The sequence below is a fragment of the Artibeus jamaicensis genome, unplaced genomic scaffold (genome assembly GCF_021234435.1).
Source record: "Artibeus jamaicensis isolate MK-2021 breed Jamaican fruit bat unplaced genomic scaffold, CSHL_Jam_final contig_135, whole genome shotgun sequence".
Taxonomy (NCBI): domain Eukaryota; kingdom Metazoa; phylum Chordata; class Mammalia; order Chiroptera; family Phyllostomidae; genus Artibeus; species Artibeus jamaicensis.
Genome location: NW_026521267.1, coordinates 782321 through 801993, shown reverse-complemented (window position 1 = coordinate 801993; position 19673 = coordinate 782321). Strand labels below are relative to the sequence as shown.

At 39.4% G+C, this 19673-nt stretch overlaps 1 protein-coding gene and 1 non-coding gene across 4 annotated transcripts in view; one reads left to right on the top strand and one right to left on the bottom strand.

Moving 5' to 3' along the window:
- SYNDIG1 (synapse differentiation inducing 1) overlaps positions 1-19673 on the bottom strand; it is a 285643-nt gene that overhangs the window by 22157 nt on the left and 243813 nt on the right. The window lies entirely within an intron of this gene.
- Positions 11626-11732, top strand: LOC119034671 (U6 spliceosomal RNA). Its single transcript, XR_005079606.2, has one exon. It is a non-coding gene; the product is annotated as a U6 spliceosomal RNA (small nuclear RNA).

Genomic DNA, 19673 nt, shown 5'->3' with positions numbered 1-19673 from the left:
GCTCAGGCTGGCACCCATAGGGCCTCCTCCTGATTGCCAAGGTATACACTCCTATGAAGCTATGGGATGCACACATTATGTCATATAGACAGCTTCTCCTTCAAGAGCAGAATCAAATCAGTGCCAACCAGGAGGAAAGTGACAAATTTGGGATCATCTACCATATTTTGCCGTTTATAATGTGTACTTTCTGCCTAAATTTTTGAAAGAAAAATTAGGATGTGCATTATACATGGGTGTACCTGTAATACCTTGCATCTGTCCTTGTGTTTTGTAATTATTTGTTACATAAAACTTATCGTACCATAATATGTTAAAAATAAATGCTAAAATTTCTTTATAACACAAAACAAGTATCTAAATAAAAATAAATATATAATTAAATTAAAATTAAAATGAATAATTTTTTCCTTAAAAGTTTGGGAAAAAAACATGGGTATGTACTATACACAGGAGTGCATTATACACAGCAAAATATGCTAAGTGCTGGACCTCCCTCAGGAGCTCGCATTTCAAAGGCACAAAGGTGGTAGCCAGCAAATAGTTTTCTCTCAGTACAATCTCTGTTATCATGAAGGTAGAACCACAATTGCCCGTGCACTGGATGGAGGAAGGGTGACTATGGGCATCATCCAGACTCTAACCCTGTCTGCAATCCCATTCATGCTCTAAATATAGTAGGAGAGCACCTGTTCCCTCTTTGGGTGGTAACCTCCTTTGTGGTTGAATATACTTTTCCTGTTATTTTGCCTACAGGCCACCAGTGAAGTGTGTGTTACTTTCTTTGTGGGGACTTTTGTTCAGAAAACAGAAAGTGCAGGTGGCTGGCTAGGTTTTGAGCAACACCCGGTTTCAATTTCTGTGTGCTAGTAGGGACTCACTGGGATCCAGAGAGCCATGACTTCCATATTATGAAATCTTCTTTGAGTAAGAGTCACAGGGGAAGTAGAGAGAGCCTTAACACAGGGCTCAGGATCAGAATACAAGAATCATGGATCAGAACACAAGAAATACTTGGCTCTAGAGATCTCACAGTCAGTGGGGCTGAAACACAGCCTGGACAAAAGAACCACCCTTTAAACCCACACTCAGGAGGTGCTGAGCTTAGACATAGCTCACTGAGACATTTCACATTGAAACACTGAATGTGTACTGTTTTTTTTTAATTATACAACTACCTTCACTCACCTGGTTGCAAAATTACATAGAAAACCCAATTTTTAAACTGAAGATCAAAAGTAAACCATTAGTGCTATGAAAACAACTGAGTTTCTCTCCCCTAGTAATGTGCTATTTTAATTCAAGGAAATGGAAATTATACAAACAGAGCATACAATAAGGACAAACGCTTTGTCTAAAATATCCACCACCAGAAACATGTTGTGTTGGATAAAAGTATAAAGTCAGACTCCATGAGTACCATCGGTCATGCCTCCTGAGGCTGGGACAGCCACCAGAACAAACCACCTTTCCAGAGGAGCATGCTATCAGAAGGCAGAATACTCTTTGTACGCACTTAAAGTTCATTTTGTTCAGGTTTGCATGATGAGAAATGATCAGTTTGTAGAGCAATGAAGTCAAATTTATATTCTTCAGGTGGGACTTTTTAATTCTTTACCCACAGACACATCTGGTGGTTACAGAACCTGCAGTCTGGTTCTGTAACATTTTGGGATGGTTTTATTGTAAGATGGGTCCTTCTTGTGGACCTGATTTCAGGCCCTACTTTCTTCTGATGCTTCTTGGCATGTCCAGGTCTTACCTATAGGATTAGGCAGGCTGTTGTCATTAACTCCCAGTCATGTCTCCTCTTCTCCTCACCTGAGGTCCTAGGCTTCCCTAAAAAAATTATCTTGACATTTGTTGGCATGCTGAAGCCCCCACACAGAGGGCAGGTGACCAATTGCTGCTTGGACAATTTAAAAGGAAGAGGTAAGCATACTAGCAAATTCAGGGCTCAAACCAAGAGAGGTACTTTACTGTAGGGACAGGCCAGACCTTCCCCATGAGTCAGGGAAAGGAGACACGAATGTTTCCTGGGATCCGGATATAGGCTACCATAGACACTGTATTTGATCCTGTCCAATGGAGCCCAACTGAGGGACAGACACAAGTGGACCTCTTCAGAAAATACTGATGGAGGTTCCAGCCAAGATGGAGGTGTGGGTAGGAACCCTTCACTTTCTCACACAACCAAAAGGAGGATAAAAACCAATCTAAAATCAATAAACAACTAGAAGTGCCAGAAAATCAAACTGCTTGGAGCTCTGACAACTAAGGAATTAAAGAAACAGTCAAACAGAATAACCAGAGTGGTAAGAAACTGCCATGAGACAGCAGACTGTGTGGATGGGGCTGGCTGAAAGGGAAACAGACTCAGAACTGACTTTGGACTGCAGCAGTTGCTGCAGTGGGAGAAACTCCTGATCTCACATGAGTATTTATTGGAAAGTAGGGTAAAGACAAGCAGGAGAGCTGCATTGTTCCCTTTCTGGCCCCTCCTCCACAGACAGTGCCACAGCGAAGCAAGGGGGGTTGCCCTGCTTTGACAAAAACCTAAGGCTCTGCCTCCTTACAACTTAACAGGTGTGCTGAGACAAAGAAATATGGCCTAAACGAAAGAACAGAGCAAAGCTTCAGGAAGAGAGCTAAGCAATGAGGAGGTAGCCAAACTATCTACTGAAGAATTTAAAGCCCTGGTAATCAAAATGCTCACAGAACTGATTGAGTTGGGTTGAAAAATGAAAAAAAAAAAGCCAAAACAAATGGAAGATACCCAAAATAAAATAAAGCAAAATATTCAGGGAACCAACAGTGACAGGAAGGAAACCAGGACTCAAAACAACAATTTGGAACAAAATGAAGAAATAAACATCCAACTGGAACAGAATGAAGAAACAAGAATCCAAAAAAATGAAGAATGGCTGAGGAATGTCTGAGACAACATGAAATGTTCCAATATCCAAATTATCGGGGTGCCAGAAGGAGAAGAAGAACAGCAAGAAACTGAAAACTTATTTGAACAAACAATGAAGGAAAACTTCTTCAATCTGGTGAAGGAAATAGACTTCCAGGAAGCCCAGAGAGTCCCAAAGAAGTTTGACCCAAAGAGGAACACACCAAGGCTCATCATCATTAAGTTATCCAAGATTAAAGACAAAGAGAGAATCCTAAAAGCAGCAAGAGGAAGGAAAAGAGTTACTTACAAAGGAGTGCCCATAAGCCTATCAGCTGTATTCTCAAAAGAAACCTTGCAGGTAAGAAAGGGCTGGAAAGAAGTATTTGAACTCATGAAAGGTAAGTGCCTACACCCAAGATTACTCTATCCAGGAAAGCTATCATTTAGAATGGAAGGGCAGATAAAGTGCTTCCCATATAAGGTCAAGTTAATGGAGTTCATCCTCATCCAGCCATTATTATATGGAATGTTAAAGGGACTTATCTAAGGAAAGGGAGATAAAAAAATATGAACAGTAAAATGACAACAAACTCACAACTATCAACAAATGAACCTAAAAGAAAAGACAAACAATGAAAACAAAAACTAAGCAAACAACTAGAACAGGAACAGAATCAGAGAAATGGACATCACATGGAGAGATTTCTGTGGGGAAGGGGAAAAGGTACAGGGAAGAAGAAGCATAATTAATAGGCATAAAATAGATAGGGAGAGGTCAAAAATGGTATAGGAAACAGAGAACTCAAAAAACTTATATGTACAACCCATGCACATGAACTAAGGGTGGGGAAGTTCGATGGTGGGGGGTACAGGATTGAGGGGGCATAAAGGAGTAGAATTTGGAAAACTATAATAGCATAATCAATAAAATATACTTTAAAAAGAAAATACTGATGGAAAACACATGCTTTGTCTCAAGCAAACTAGAGTTAATGATTCAGAATGTGTATGGGGGGCAGTCTGCAAATCACCCACCAAAACTTCCAGATGAGAAATAAAGTTGTATATGCTTTGCATGCCGAAAGGTCATGAGACCTCATATGACAATCCAAGTTGGATAAGACTTTCTCTGCTCACCAAGCTTCACTCCCAAATTGGAGACACCATGGTTGTGCAGCTGGGAACAGAGGTGAGGAGAGGAAAACAACCCTCCTTCCCAATGTGCAGGCAAGCCACTGCCAACTATATTACAAGAACAGTGCTATATATATATACCAACTCCCAGAATGGCTCAACTGGAAAAGAAATCTAGTACAGAATGTTGGCAATGTGGAAAAACTAAAATTGTCATACACTCCTTGTGAAAGTGTAAATTTATCTCACCACTTGGAGAAAATTCTTATAGTCGAACTTATAGATACATTATATAACAATTCCCTTCCTGGTAAATATTCAACAGAAGTTATTCTTATGTTAACTAAAAAGCATGCACAATATGTCCATAGCAATATTAATCATAATAGCCCTCAAGTGAAAAACCAGTCAAATGTCCAACAATAAAAAGGAAAAATAATAATGCTACCCCAAATTGGTAATGAAATAAATCTCAGGAACATAATGTTTACCAGAAGATGTATAACACATAATTCTATTTCTATGATGTACAGAACAGGCCAAAATAAGCTATGCTATTTGCTGGCAGAGAAGTCAGCTTAGTGTCTACCTCTGGGGATGGTCAGTAATTGGAAGAAAGCACAGTTTTAAAAAATCTACTCTTGTACCCCAAGATACCTTTAGAAATGATTCTGTAAAGAGTTAAATGAACAGGTAAGAAGTATCAATAAAGAATAAAGAAACTTATTTTATGAAATTATAATATAAAAGGAAATAAGATGCTAATTTCCCTATAAACACAGATGTAAATGAGATTCAGCAAGTGAGGCATGCCCTAGGCTTCCCTCTCCAGACTGCTTTGTGAAGGTCTTTATATCTGCGGTGGTATTTTTATCACTCATCATCACTTGAACCCCTAACTCATCTATAGTATCTTCATGTGAGCTTGATCTTTCCTCTGGTGAGGGAACAGCCATGGGGGGTTCTTGAGGTCTTCATCCAAGTGCACACCACTCCATGAACTTGCACTTATCTGTCTCCTTCCATATTGGGTGCATCACCCAACAGGGCCTGCATGTTTCATGTACCTAAACAGGCTCAGTGTAGGTTCATTCAATGAATGAACCACAGAGGATTAAGCAGTGGCTGTTGGTCTTTTCTCCCACCATTCTAAACACAATGTGCTTTAGTCAGAAACATTTCCATTCCATACAGGAGCCCCTTAGAAGCATTCTATTGGCTGATAATCAATAGGTCTTATGCAGAATCTACAAGCTGATAAAGATTACATAATCAGGTATATCTAGACAGAAAATACTTATGGCCATGGCTCTGTATTATGGATGGTGAGGCTTGTTTCACTCTGCTGAGCACCTGGAAGGATTTGGTGATCTCTGTGTGGGCATGATACAATATTATGCATGACAGAAGGAGAGGTATTTGCTGCTTCTCAGGGAATACAAGAAGCAGGATCAGGGAGAAGAACCAAGAAAACAAGTTGTAGAGTAACTGTCCTGATGAATGCTGTGGAGGAGAGTGATTGATGGAGATGTTTTATGTCTTTGTGGTCTAGCATGGTGGTCACTAGCCACCTGTGGTTACTAAACACAGGTGGCTATAGGTCCAGAAAAAAACATGGCAGAAGATCCCACAGGGAGGAATTGTTATGGACAAGAACCCCAATGCTGGTGTGTACAACAAAATGCTAATTGTCTAAAACTGAAGTGCAAGGTGTCTGCCAGGCTGTACATTACATGTGGGGCATTCCCCAGGCCCCTGGAAAATTGTCTCCACATGTGCCTTCTTCATGTGAATTTATGTGTGAGTTTATTTTACCTTTCACCCCAGCTTGGTTCAATGTCAGGTGGAGAGAGGAAAACAGCTAGATGAAGAAAACTGGTGATGCATGATAACTTTGGGAGGCTTCTGAACTTCCACAGGGCCTGACACAAGCTTATTTGTATCTTGAGGGTACATAGGCCTCCTTTATATTTGTAATCTCTCATTGGGAAATGCACTGACCCCAGACATTGGTGACACTGAGGCAAGGACCTCTAAACTGAACTCCATCCTCTGGTATGTGATCATCTCCCCTTTTTGAGCCAACCTAAAGATGTTTTAAAGGATTGGGGCTCTGGTTCCTCTCAGATGGTCCAGAAACCTTGGGCTAATGTTTCTTTTAGCTCTGGATTAAGTTTCCTATACATTTTGCTAAATTTTAAATTTATGTGTGAGTTTGGGAAGCACTCACTATTGTTTGAGGTTTTGGAAAAATCATGATTTTCCCTGAAATATATCCCTGATGCTTTGTTTTTCTTGCACATTTATTATAGAAGTAAGAACAGGTAAAGTTGATGTTTCCACATTCCATGAAAACCAGAGACATATTCTTTTTGCTCTTGAGGATCTGGGTCCAGGCACAACTGAATATGCCAATGCTGGACACCGTACTCCAAGATTTGAGATGGGCTCCTGAAGACACTTGCTGCCTTAACAACTACCTCTTCAGAAATTTGTAGCACCTTGGGAACTTTATGACTCATCTTTTTTCCAGTATCAATATCTAGCTGGATAACAGTTCTCTGCATTATCACAAAGTTTATTTCTATTATTTATTACTGCCTAACATTTGCTATGCATTCACATGGCACTCAGAGCTGTGCTTGAAAGATAGGAAGATTCAGTTTAATATTTTGTATAAGAAGATAATTTAGACATAAAATACCTTGAGGATGGAAAACCTCTCAGAGGCAGTTGGTCTCACACACAAGCCTCAACACACATTTCTTTCCTTACATCTATCTAATTACAGGTGTATTTTTATTAACCTGTTCCCTGCTCTGCCTCCACTGCTCTTTTTAAGCAGCTCTCCAATTTTAAGCCATGAAAAATCTGTTGTTAGTTAGGTCTGAATGACAGAAAGGATATGAGTTATGAAACAAATGTACCAACTATATCTGGGTAATACCTGACTCAAACATTTGTTCACTTGAATGGATTTCACGGAGCCAACCATACCTGTCTTTGGCTTGTATCACTGTACTCAGGGAGAGAGAGGACTTCCTACAGAGATGCCTGCAGGTTCCTATAATCAAGGTCACGCTTCCTGTGGATCTTATTTTATAGGGATCACAATCACAACAACATAAATATCAATGGAACAACATCTGTTGTGTCATGCCTGTGCAGGACACCTGAGCTACTACCATCTCTCCATTCTCCACATGAGACTAGAGAAATCTTAAAGCCTTGAAGTCACTCAGCTCATGAGAAGTCTTCCCAATAGGCCTTGCTCCTTGCAATTAGGCCTTAAGCAGTTTCATGCTCTTGCACTCTCTCACATGCTGGTCTCTGCCCCAATCCAGAGATAAGCCTGCCTTGGTCTCTTCACACACTCAAGTTTTCTCTTCTGTAACAGGGGTACTTGGGGGCTGCAACTCCTTCAGTGAGGATACAGTAAACTTAAGAGTAATCCAAGTAAAATGGAAGGCTCTGGGGAAAGGCAAATTGATGTCTTCCACTCAGCCCTGAATCCTGGTGCCCTCTCACTGCTACCTCCTCCTACTCAGGTTGGTGGCTGGAGCTCAGGCCCACCACCCACATTCTCTAAGCACCCCCTCCATACTTTCCTACTCATGCTGCCCCATTGCACTCCTACTCTCTTCTGGGTGCCACAGGTGCTCAGGGTGCCAGTTGTTAGGGAGTAATAATAATAATTTTTATTATTAAATCAAAATTATAGTCAAAATCAGAAGGACTGAAAGTTGTCACCATTTCCATTTCTTAAATTTGAACATTGTAAATGGCCATATATTTGTATACCAGCTTTCTCTGTGTTCATTGTTCTTTTAAACATTTGTTTATGTAAACATACACACATACTAAGTATAATATTCATAGAGTAAGTGCATACTTTATAAATTCATAAATGTACAGCTGGTGAAATTTGACAATGAGCACAGACTCATGTAACCATCATTTGGACCAAGAAAAGAACAGTATCACCACCTGCAGCTTTCCACTGCCCCACCCCTGTCACTGACACTTTCCTATTTACAATAGCCTAGACCGGCAATTTTCAACCAGTGTGCCTACAGCAATTTTTAAAACATGAAATACCTGACTTTTTAGTTAAGGGCACTGACCTCTCTTCCCTTAGACTGTCAGATAAAATAATTAGAACAGCCAACACAACAATAACCATCCAGCATGAAGGAATCAAAATCACACCTACATTTTTATCAAAGTGACAAAAAATAAGATATATTTTTAAAGTTTTTATTTATTTATCTTTAGAGGGGAAGGGAAGAAGATAGGAAGAGAAATATCAATGTATGATTGCCTCTCATGTGTCCCCTGCTGGGAACTGGCCTGCAACCCAGGCATGTGCCCTGACTGAGAATTGAACCGTGATACTCTGGTTTGCAGGCCTGCGCTCAATCCACTGAGCTACACCAGCCAGGGCCAAAAAAATAAGATATTTTTTGGTGTGTTGCAGAATTTTAGTAATTAGTTTATGTGTGATGTGAGATGAAAAAGGTTAAAAATCACTGGTGTAGATTAGTATGGTCTGCTTTGTAATTTTCTACAACAGATTCAATAGTACAAATACTGGCTTCCTGTACTCTGAGATTTATTTCTGTTGCAGTTACACATTGTTTATTCTCTAGTGTTCTACTGCATGAATATACTGTGATTTATTTAACCATTTTCCTGTGCAAAATCATTTGAGTAGTTTCTAATATTTGGTTTTTATGAATAGTGGTGCCATGCACATAAATATTCTAGTGGTTTTTTTGATGACCACATAGGCATATTTCTGTTGGTTATACAGTTAAGAATATAACTATTAAGAATAACGTATGTACAAGTATATACTTTGTTGTGCTTAGATTCTACACAGTGGCTGCATCTCCATATTTTCATTGGCAATACCATTGAACATTCTTAAAATTTCTTAGTTAACTCACATTGTTTTTAACATTGAGATGCAATCCACATGAAGATACTTGCAATTTATTCAGCTGTCTTCCCATCACTGTACATTCACTATTATCTGGGTTTTAGAGTGAATTATGTTTCAATCAAATGTAGTGGTTGGTGAAAATTTATATCCATATTCACTGCTATATAAGACAGTAGTGCAAATAGAATACTATTATTATTGTGGAAAGTAACTTTCATCATACATATTTTAAAAGCAATTTTATACTAACATTATAGGGGAAGTTTATCTTCCTCACAACTCCACCATCCTTATGACATTTTTATTGATTTTAGAGAGAGGGGAAGGGGGATAAAGGGAGAGAGAAACATTGATGTGAGAAACACTGATTGGTTGCCTCTTGTACACACTCGATTGGGAACCAAACCAGAAACTCAGGATGTGCTCTGACTGGGAATCAAGCCTGAAACCCTTTGGTTTATGGGATGACTCTCCAACCAACTGAGCCATATCAGTCAGAGTGGGAAAACTTATCTGGATCGTATAAATAAACTTACATTGTGTTTTGGAATGCAGTGGGGAATCTTAAGTTGCTATTGAGGCCTCAGTCAGTCCCACAGAGAACTTTCAAAATCCTCTTGAAAAGCTTCTCTTCTACAGTAGTTAGTCATTTGTCTAACCTTCCCTTGGAGGAGAACCTTGGACAAAGCAGTTCGCCATAGCTGAAGTCAGTGCCCTGTGAGGAATGCCACTATAAGCCATCAGAATCCACCCTTCATGCAACTGGGGGGAAATGGGATATTGGCCTTGAAGAGGGTGTCTGTGCACAGCACCCAGATGATCCACTAGGTGCAGTGTAGGTCCCAAATAAAAGCAATAACATACACTATGTGTGTGTGTGTGCCTCATATCATACCAGCCATATGGTACCTATTCCTTTTGCCCAGAGCAACATTTTCCTCCCCTGCCCTCTTTCCCTGTACTCTAACAACCTCTGTAAAAAGCAATGACACTGACAAGGTGGGAAAAGTGAGTCAGCAATGACAATTCACAACTCAGTCATATGTCTTCAAGTCCCATCTAGCTCTCAGATCCTCTTCATGAAACCTCTTGCTAACCTAAAAAAGTCTCCATCAAAATATGGACCCCCCCCTTGCTTTCTGTCACACAGGAGAGCCTTCTAGAATGCTGATATCCCTTAGTACATACTAAGTCATTAAATTCCTAAATTTCAAACAAAGAAAAGGAGAAGGAGCATGTTCCACAAACAAAACAAACAATTGTAGAACACATGGTCCCCCATCAGGCACTGTCCAGAGGTCCAGTACTAGAGGGTACAGGTTTCACTGGGAGAAGTGGTACAGGGACAGGCCAGGGAAGGCAGGCTATATAGATCTCTGCCCACCAAATTATCTTGTGTAGACCACTCCAGGTACCTTTGGGGCTCCCTGTTCCCCAGAAAACCTCTCAACTTCCTATAGATTATCTGTAATCAGTTATCCCTGGATACAATTCAGGACCATAATAGAAATATTTTAGAAACTGCTGAGACCCTGAGATATTAAATGCTTTGACCAAGGCCACATCTGGTTAATGGCCAAGCTGGAATTAACACCTGATTATCCAGAGTGTCAGAGAGAGTGTTCCCACTAGACATTATATTCTCTAACCTGGTAGGGGTCATAAAAGGTGAATGTGAAAGGGTCTCCTAAAACAAGCTCATTTGGATATAATCCAAGCAATGGAATTGCTGGGTCAAAAGGCAGTTCCATTTTTAGTTTCCTAAGAAAATCCCATACTGTTTTCCAGAATGGCTGCACCAGTCTATATCCCCACCAATAGTGAGCTAGGATTCCCTTTTCTCCACATCCTCTCTGAAACTTTTGTTGATTTGTTTATAATGGCCATTCTGACCTGTGTGAGGTGGTATCATTGTGTGGTTTTAATTTGCATCTCTCTGGTGGCTAGTGATGCTGAGCATGTTTTCATATCTCTCTAGCCCTCTGTATGTCCTCCTGGGAGAAGTGTCTGTTTAGGGCTTTTGCCCATTTTTTAATTGGGATGTTTGTCTTCCAGGAGTGGAGTCATGTGATTTTTTTTATATATTTTGGAGATCAAACCCTTGTCCGAAGTATCATTGGAAAATGTGTTTTCCCATACAGTTGGTTCTCTTTGCATTTTAATGCTGTTTTCTTTAGCTGTGCAGAAGCTTTTAATTTTGTTGAAGTGCCCTTTGTTTACTCTTTCCTTTATGTCCCTTGCTCTAGGGGACATGTCAGTAAAAATGTTGGTGTTTGGTATATCTCAGATTTTTTTGCTTGTGTTCTTCACTAGGACTTTTATGGTGCCAAAATTTATATTTAAGTCTTTTATCCACCTTGAATTTATTTATTTTTGTATGTTGTAAGTTGGTTATTGAGTTTCATTTTTTTGCAAGTAGCTGGTGAGATCTCCTAACACCATCTGTTCAAGAGGCTATTTTTAATCCATTTTATGATTCTACTCTCTTTGTCAAATATTAATTGACTATAGACAACTGAATCACCAATCCAAAAGAACCTAGGCACTCAAATGTTCATAGCAGCACAATTTCCAATAGCCAAGTGCTGGAAGCAACCTAAGAGCCCATCAGTAAATGAATAAATTAAAAAACTATGGTACATTTACAGTGCTTGCTTTGGCAGTATATATACTAAAATTGGAACAATATGGAGAAGATTAGCATGGCCCCTGTGCAAGAATGACACACAAATTTGTGAAGCATTCTATATTTTTGAAGAACAGAAAGGGATAAAACTTATTTAAAAAAGTAATAATGGAAAACTTCCCTAATTTGATGAGAGAAAAAGTCACACAAATCCAGGAATCATGGAGAGTCCCAATCAAGAGTAACCCAAAGAGGCTCACTTCAAGACACACCATAATAAAAACATCAAAATTCCAAAACAGAGAATCTTAAAGGCAGCAAGGAAGAAAAAGAAAATAACATACAAGGAAACCGATAAAGTTAGCAACTGATTCTCAAAGGAAATACTCCAAGCCAGAAAAGAATGGCAAGCAATAGTCCAAGTAATGAAAACCAGAGGCCTACAATCAAGGCTACTTCACCCAGCAAGGCTCTCAATCAAGATAAAAGGCCAAATAAAGAGCTTTCCAGACAAAAAAGTCTAAAATAATACACCTCCACCAAACCAGCTCTACAAGACATGCTAAAGTGAGTGCTTTAAGGACAGAAAGGAAAAGATAGAGACAGAGATAAACACAGGTATGAAAACGGCAATGAATAAGTACCTATCAATAATAACCTTAAATCTAAATAGATTAAATGCCCCAATCAAAAGACATACAATAGCTAAATGGAAAAGGAAGCATGACCCACACATGCTGCCTACAAGAGACCCAGCTCAGGACAAAAAACCTACACAGACCAAAACTGAAGGGCTAAAAGCAAATTTTCCAAGCAAGCAAACACACAAAAAAAGAAGCCAAGGTAGCAATACTCATATCAGACAAAATAGACTTAAAAAAAAAAGGGTCATAAAGAGAGACCCAGAAGGTCACTTCATAATACTCAAGGGAAGAATCCACTGAGAAGACATAAACATTGTAAATATATATGCACACAACATAGGAACACCCAAATATATAAAGAAAAATCTTAGGAGAGTTCAAGAAGATATTGACAGGAACACAATTATAGTAGGGAATTTTAACACCCCACTGTCAAAAAAATGGACATATCTTCTAAACAAAGATTGTGACAATGAAGATTGCCCTAGATGAAATGAACTTAACTGATATATAGAGCCCTTCATCCCAAAGAAGCTAAATACACATTCTTTTCAAATGTACATGAAACATTTTCAAAGATAGACCACATGACAGAACAGAAAACAATCCTCAACAAATTCAAGAAAATTGAAATCATACCAAACATTTTCTCCCACCACAAGGGATTGAAACTAGAAACCAACCCCAAGGGAAAAAAAAACCAAACAATCAAACTCATGGAGATTGAATAGCATGATATTAAACAATGAATGGGTCAAGAATGAGATTAGAAAAAAAATAAAATTTTTCTGAAAATAAATGGAAATGAACTCAAAACAACCCAAAACATATGGGACACACCTAATGCAGTCCTGAGAGGGAAGTTCATAGCGATACAGGCCTATCTAAAAATGATAGAAACACTTCAAAAAAACAACCTAACCTTGTGCCTACAAGAACTCAGGAACAACAACAAAGACAGCCCAGAGCAAGTAGAATGACGGAAATATCTAAGATCAGAGCAGAATTAAATGACATAGAGATTAAAAGCACAATTCTAAAAATCAATGAATCCAGGAGCTGGTTCTTTGAAAAGATAAACAAAATCAACAAGCATTTAAGGAGGCTCATCAAGAAAAAGAGAGAAAACCCAAATAAACACAATCAGAAATGAAAGAAGAGAGATTACAACTGACACCACAGAAATACAAAAGATTGTAAGAATTACTACGAAGAACTGTTTGCCAAGAAATTTGAAAACCTAGATGAAATGGACAAATTTCTAGAAAAATATAATACTCCAAAACTCATTGAAGAAGAAGCAGAAAGTCTGAATAGACTAATATCAGCAGATGAAATCGAAGCAGGAATCAAAAAACTCATTGAAAGACACATTGAAATTAAGAACAGTCTGGCAGTATCCAGAGGGGAGATGTGAGGAGATAATGGAAGGAAAGTGTGGAAGGGATCTCAGGAACAACTATAAAGGACACATGGACAATACCAAGGGGTGCATGGAATAAGGGGAAGGAGGTGGGGATGACTTGGATATAGAGGGTGATGGAGGGAAAATGCAGACAACTGTATTTGAACAACAATAACAGAAAGAAGAAAGGAAGAAAGAGAAAGAAGGGAGGGAGGAAGGAAAAGAAAAGGAGATGAAAGGAAAGAGAAGAAAGGAAGGAAGGAAAAAAAGAAAGGAAGAAAGAAAGAAAGAAAGAAAGAAAGAAAGAAAGAAAGAAAGAAAGAAAGAAAGAAAGAAAGAAAGAAAGAAAGAAAAGAGGGGGCTTTCAAGATGGCAGTGGAGTAGGACGGAGCAGATACCAGTTCCTAGTACAGAAAGAAGAGAAACCTGTCTGATCGGAGGAGGAGAAACAAGCAAGCCAGCAGTTGCCAAGCATATATGAAAATAAGGGACCAGAAACCTCATCGGTCATGGAGGAACCAGACAGCAGGGAGACAGCAGCAGTAGTCTATGGGACAGAGCAAAGAGAAACAGTGGTGATCTCCGCGGGTGCACAGTAAGGGAACCAGCGCCCAGTGGTGAGAGCCCAACGGCGCCTGGGACAGGGTTCAGCGCCCAGACCTCCCTCCCTAGGATTTTTCGGACAGGCTGGCCAAGTGGCCCAGGCAAAGAGGTATGGAAGGAATTTCAGCCTGCACACAATTTGGGGGACCAGTCCCCGGGAGACGCAGTGTATCTGGGTGAGTGACTGATGGTGCCTAGGCCAACGTTCAGCGCCCAGAAAGCTCCCTCCCTAGGGTTTTTGGGCTGGGACCTGCCAAGAGGCCAAACGAGAGGAGAGCAGAGGAGATTTCAGACTGCACACAGTTCTGGGTCCAGCGCCCAGTGTGGTGCTGCTACATCCCTAGGGGTTTTTTTTGGCAGAGGTTGGCTAGGGGACCCAGACAAAGACAGGAACAGAAGGGATATACACCATGCAGCATGCCATGACGTGCGCACAGAGTTCTAGGTCGGCGCCCAGTCCTCAGATCGGCTCCCAGCTTCCAGTCTACCCCCTCAGACTATCTGGAAGCCCCGGGCGCTGAGGGGTCCTGGGGAAAGAGCTGAGACCCTCAACCCCCTCCCTCTCTGGCCAAGCAAGGTGGGGAGCCAGGAGAGACTTGTTTGATAGAGTTTGCAGAGAGGGTGCTGAGGACAAAGGGCCCCAGCCAAGGACTATGTGGTTGCCAGCCCAGGAGAACTGAGAGGTACAGTGTGGGGCTCTGAATCCAATAGACACAATAGCCTGGTCTGCTTCACACCCAGCTTGGCAGCAAACCCAAAATTGGGCAGAGGGCCTAGAGCTTTCCAACAGAACGGGGGAAGGTCTGTGCTCAATCCTGAGGGAACCAGGCAACTAGGCCGGTGCAGGTGCCCGCAAACACAGCAAACCAGCCCAGGGAGGTAACCCCGGGGAGGGGAGCGCAGTGAGGAAGTCCTAGTTCCCCATTGTAGGGAGCTGGGGAGAGGCGTCAAGTGTCTGGATCCTGAGAGGGACAGGTTGAAAAAATCACAACAATCGACCCTGAGCCAACTGCAACCAGAAAAACCGGTTCAGCTAGTTTGAAGCCAACAAGTGACATTTCCTTTTTTGATGTTATTTTTGGGGGATTCTTTTTGTTTGTGTGTTTTTTGTTTCTTGTTTTTTTTATTTTACTTTATTTCATATTTCTTCTTTTTTTTTTTACTTTTCTTCTTTCTCCATTCCTTTTCTTTATCTTTTTGCTTTTTTAATCTGTTATTTCTTTTAAATTTTATTACTGTTTCATCTTTCCATACTTTTGTCCTCTTTTCCCAGATTTTTGGTTTTATTTCTTCCTCTTTTCTTTCTAACCTTATTGCTCTTTCATCCATTCCCCTACCATTTTTTTCTTTCTTCCTTTTATTTCTTTCCATGTCATTTCTTTCTTTTTCCCACAAGAGTCACAATCAACTCGAAAATATGAAAAGACCAGAGCTGGACCCATAGAAGAGGCCTCCCAGTAGTAGAGTCAGAGAGACAAATTGCACATTGCTGTAGAAGAGAAGCCAAAAGTTGCTGCATATTTAAGTAGGTGGAAACAGAACAACAGGATAACCAAAAGACACTGCACCACTGAAATTCACAGGCATTCCACCACAAAAGTTCACACCATAAACCCAGAGTGTCAAAACAGATTAATCTAAGAAGCTGAGGCTAACAAGAAGAGTCTCACAAACAATGGGAAGACAAAGAAACAATCCCCAAATGAAAGGAAAGCAGGAACCCTCAAAAAGAATGTTAGATGAAATAGAGGCTAATCAACTATCAGATAGAGAATTCAAAGCACTGGTTATCAGGAAGTTCAAAGAGCTCACAATGAGCTACCAGAAACTACAGGGGAGCTATCATGATCTCACCTCGAACTATATCAACATGAAAAAGGAAATGGAAATTATTAGCAAGGGCCAAGAGGAAATGAAGAATACAATTTCTGAATTAAAAAACACAGTGGAAAGCATTAAAAATAGGGTGGATGAAACAGAAGATCGGATTAGTGAATTGGAGGACAAAGTAGAAAGCATCTCGCCAAAAGAATAGGAAAGAGAAAAGAGGCTCAGAAAGAATGAAGAGGGATTAAAAAAAATGCAAGACAATATGAAACGTAATAATATCCAAATAATAGGAATACCAGAAGGAGAAGAAGAAGAACAAGGGATAGAAAACATATTTGAAAGAGTAATGAGACAAAATTTCCCTAATTTGATGAGAGAAAAAGTCACACAAATCCAGGAATCCCAGAGTCCCATTCAAGAGGAACCCAAGGAGGCCCACTTCAAGATACATCATCATTAAAATGGCAAAATTCCAAGACAAAGAGAGAATCTTAAAGGCAGCAAGGAAGAAAAAAGAAGTAACATACAAGGGAGCCCCAATAAGGTTAGCCACTGACTTCTCAATGGAAACACTCCAAGCAAGAAGAGAATTGCAAGAAATATTCCAAGTAATGAGAACCAGACCTACAACCAAGGCTACTTTAGCCAGCAAGGCTCTCAAGATAGAAGGCCAAATAAAGAGCTTCCAAGACAAAAGAAGTCTAAAAGAATTTGCTGCCACCAAGCCAGCTCTACAAGAAATACTAAAAGGACTGCTTTAAGGAAAGGAAGGAAAAGAGGAACACAGGTCGAAAAATGGCAATGAATAAGTACCTTTTAATAATAACCTTAAACATAAATGGATTAAATTCTCCAATCAAAAGACACAGAATAGCTGTGTGGATAAGAAAGCATGACCCACACATATGCTGCCTACAAGAGACCCACCTCAGGACAAAAGATCACTACAGACTAAAAGTAAAAGGCTGGAAACAAATTTTCCAAGCAAATGGACAAGAAAAAAAAAAGCTGGGGTAGTAATTCTCATATCAGACAAAAGACACTTCAAAGAAAGGGCCATAAAGAGAGACCCAAAAGGACACTTCATAATACTCAAGGGAAGAATCCACCAAGAAGACATTAACATAAATATATATGCACCCAATATAGGAGCACCAAAATATATAAAAAAATATCTTAGAGGAATTCAAAAAAGATATAGATAGCAACACAATTATAGTGGGGGCTTTTAACACCACACTATCAAAAATGGACAGATCTTCCAAACAAAATATCAACAAAGACATTGCAGCATTAAAAACACCCTTGATGAAATAGACCTAACTGATATATACAGAGCTCTTCACCCCAAAGAAGCTAAATACACATTCTTTTCAAATGCACATGGAACATTCTCAAAGATAGACCACATGATAAGACACAAAACAAGCCTCAAGAAATTCTAGAATATTGAATTCATACCAAGCATTTTCTCTGACCACAAGGAACTGAAACTGGAAACCAACCACAAAAGAAAAAACCCAAAACACCCAAAATCATGGAGACTGAATGGTATGCTATTAAACAATGAATGGGTCAAGAATGAAATTAGGGAAGAAATCAAAAAGTTTCTGTAAACAAATGAAAACGATCTCACACCAATCCAAAATTTATGGGACACAGTGAAGACAGTCCTGATAAGGAAGTTTATAGCAAAACAGGCCTGCCTAAAGAAGATAGAAACATTTCAAACAACCTTACTCTATGCCTGCAAGAACTCGAGGAACAACAACAAAAACAGCGCAAAGCAAGTAGAAGGAAGGAAATAACTAAGATCAGAGCAGAACTAAATGACATAGAGAATAAAAGCACAATTCTAAGGATTGATGAATCCAGGAGTTGGTTCTCTGAAAAGATAAGCAAAATAGACAAGCCTTTAAGTAGGCTCATCAAGAAAAGAAGGGAACAGACACAAATAAACACAATCAGGAATGAAAGAGGAGAGATTACAACTGATACCACAGAAATAGAAAGGATTGTAAGAAATTACTATGAAGAACTGTATGCCAAGAAACTTGAGAACGTAGGGGAAATGGACACATTTCTAGAAAAATATAATCTCCCAAAACTCAATGAAAAAGAAGTAGAATACCTGAATAGACCAATAACAGCGAAAGAAATTGAAGCAGTAATCAAAAAACTCCCATCACACAAAGCCCTGGACCAGATGGTTTCACAGGAGAATTCTACAAAGCATTTAAGGAAGAGCTAACTCCTATTCTTCACAGACTATTCAAAAAAATCCAAAAGGATGGAAAACTCCCAAACTCCTTTTATGAAGCCAGCATCATCCTAATTCCAAAATGAGACAGAGATACAACAAAGAAAGAAAACTTCAGGCCAATATCACTGATGAACATAGATGCTAAAATCCTCATCAAAATATTGGCAAATTGCATCCAACAATATACCCAAAAGATTATACACCAAGACCAAGTGGCATTCATCCCAGAGTTGCAAGGATGGTTCAAGATTCGCAAATCAGTAAATGTAATTCATCACATAAACGAAAGCAAAGACAAAAAACACATGATCATATCAATAGATGTGGAAAAAGCTTTTGATAAGGTACAACACCCATTTATGGTAAAAACACTCAGCAAAATGGAAATAGAGGGAGCATTCCTCAATATAATAAAGGCCATATATGAGAGACCTACAGCCAACATCATACTCAATGGGAAAAAACTAAAAGCTTTTCCACTAAGATCAGGAACAAGACAAGGATGTCCACTTTCACCACTTCTATTCAATATAGTTTTGGAAGTTTTGGCTACAGCGATCAGGCAGGAAAAGGAAACAAAAGGCATCCAAATAGGAAAGGAGGAAACAAAACTGTCACTGTTTACAGATGACATGATAGTGTACATGGAAAATCCTATAGACTCTACCCCAAAACTGCTCAATCTAATTAATAAATTTGGCAAAACAGCAGGATACAAAGTCAATATCCAGATATCAAAGGCATTTTTGCATACTAACAATGAATCAGCAGAAGCAGAAATCAAGGAAAAAAATCCCATTTGATATAGCAAAAAGAAAAATAAAATATCTGGGAATAAACCTAACTAAGGAGGTAAAAGACCTGTATGCAGAAAACTACAGAGCTCTGAAGAAAGAAATCAGGGAAGACACAAACAAATGGAAACATATACCTTGTTCGTGGATTGGAAGAATTAACATCATCGAAATGACCATACTACCCAAAGCAATATACAGATTCACTGCAATACCTATTAAAGTACCAATGGCATATTTCACAGACATAGAACAAACACTTCAAAAATGTATATGGAACCATAAACAACCCTGAATAGCAGCTGGTCTTTTGAGAAAAAAGAACAAAATAGGAGGGATCACAATACCTGATATCAAACTGTATTACAAAGCCACTGTAATCAAAACAGCCTGGTACTGGCATAAAAACAGGCACATAGACCAATGGTACAGAACAGAGAGCCCAGAAATCAACCCAACTCTCCAGAGTCAATTAATATTTGACAAAGGGGGCAGAAACATAAAATTGAGTAAAGATAGCCTATTCAACA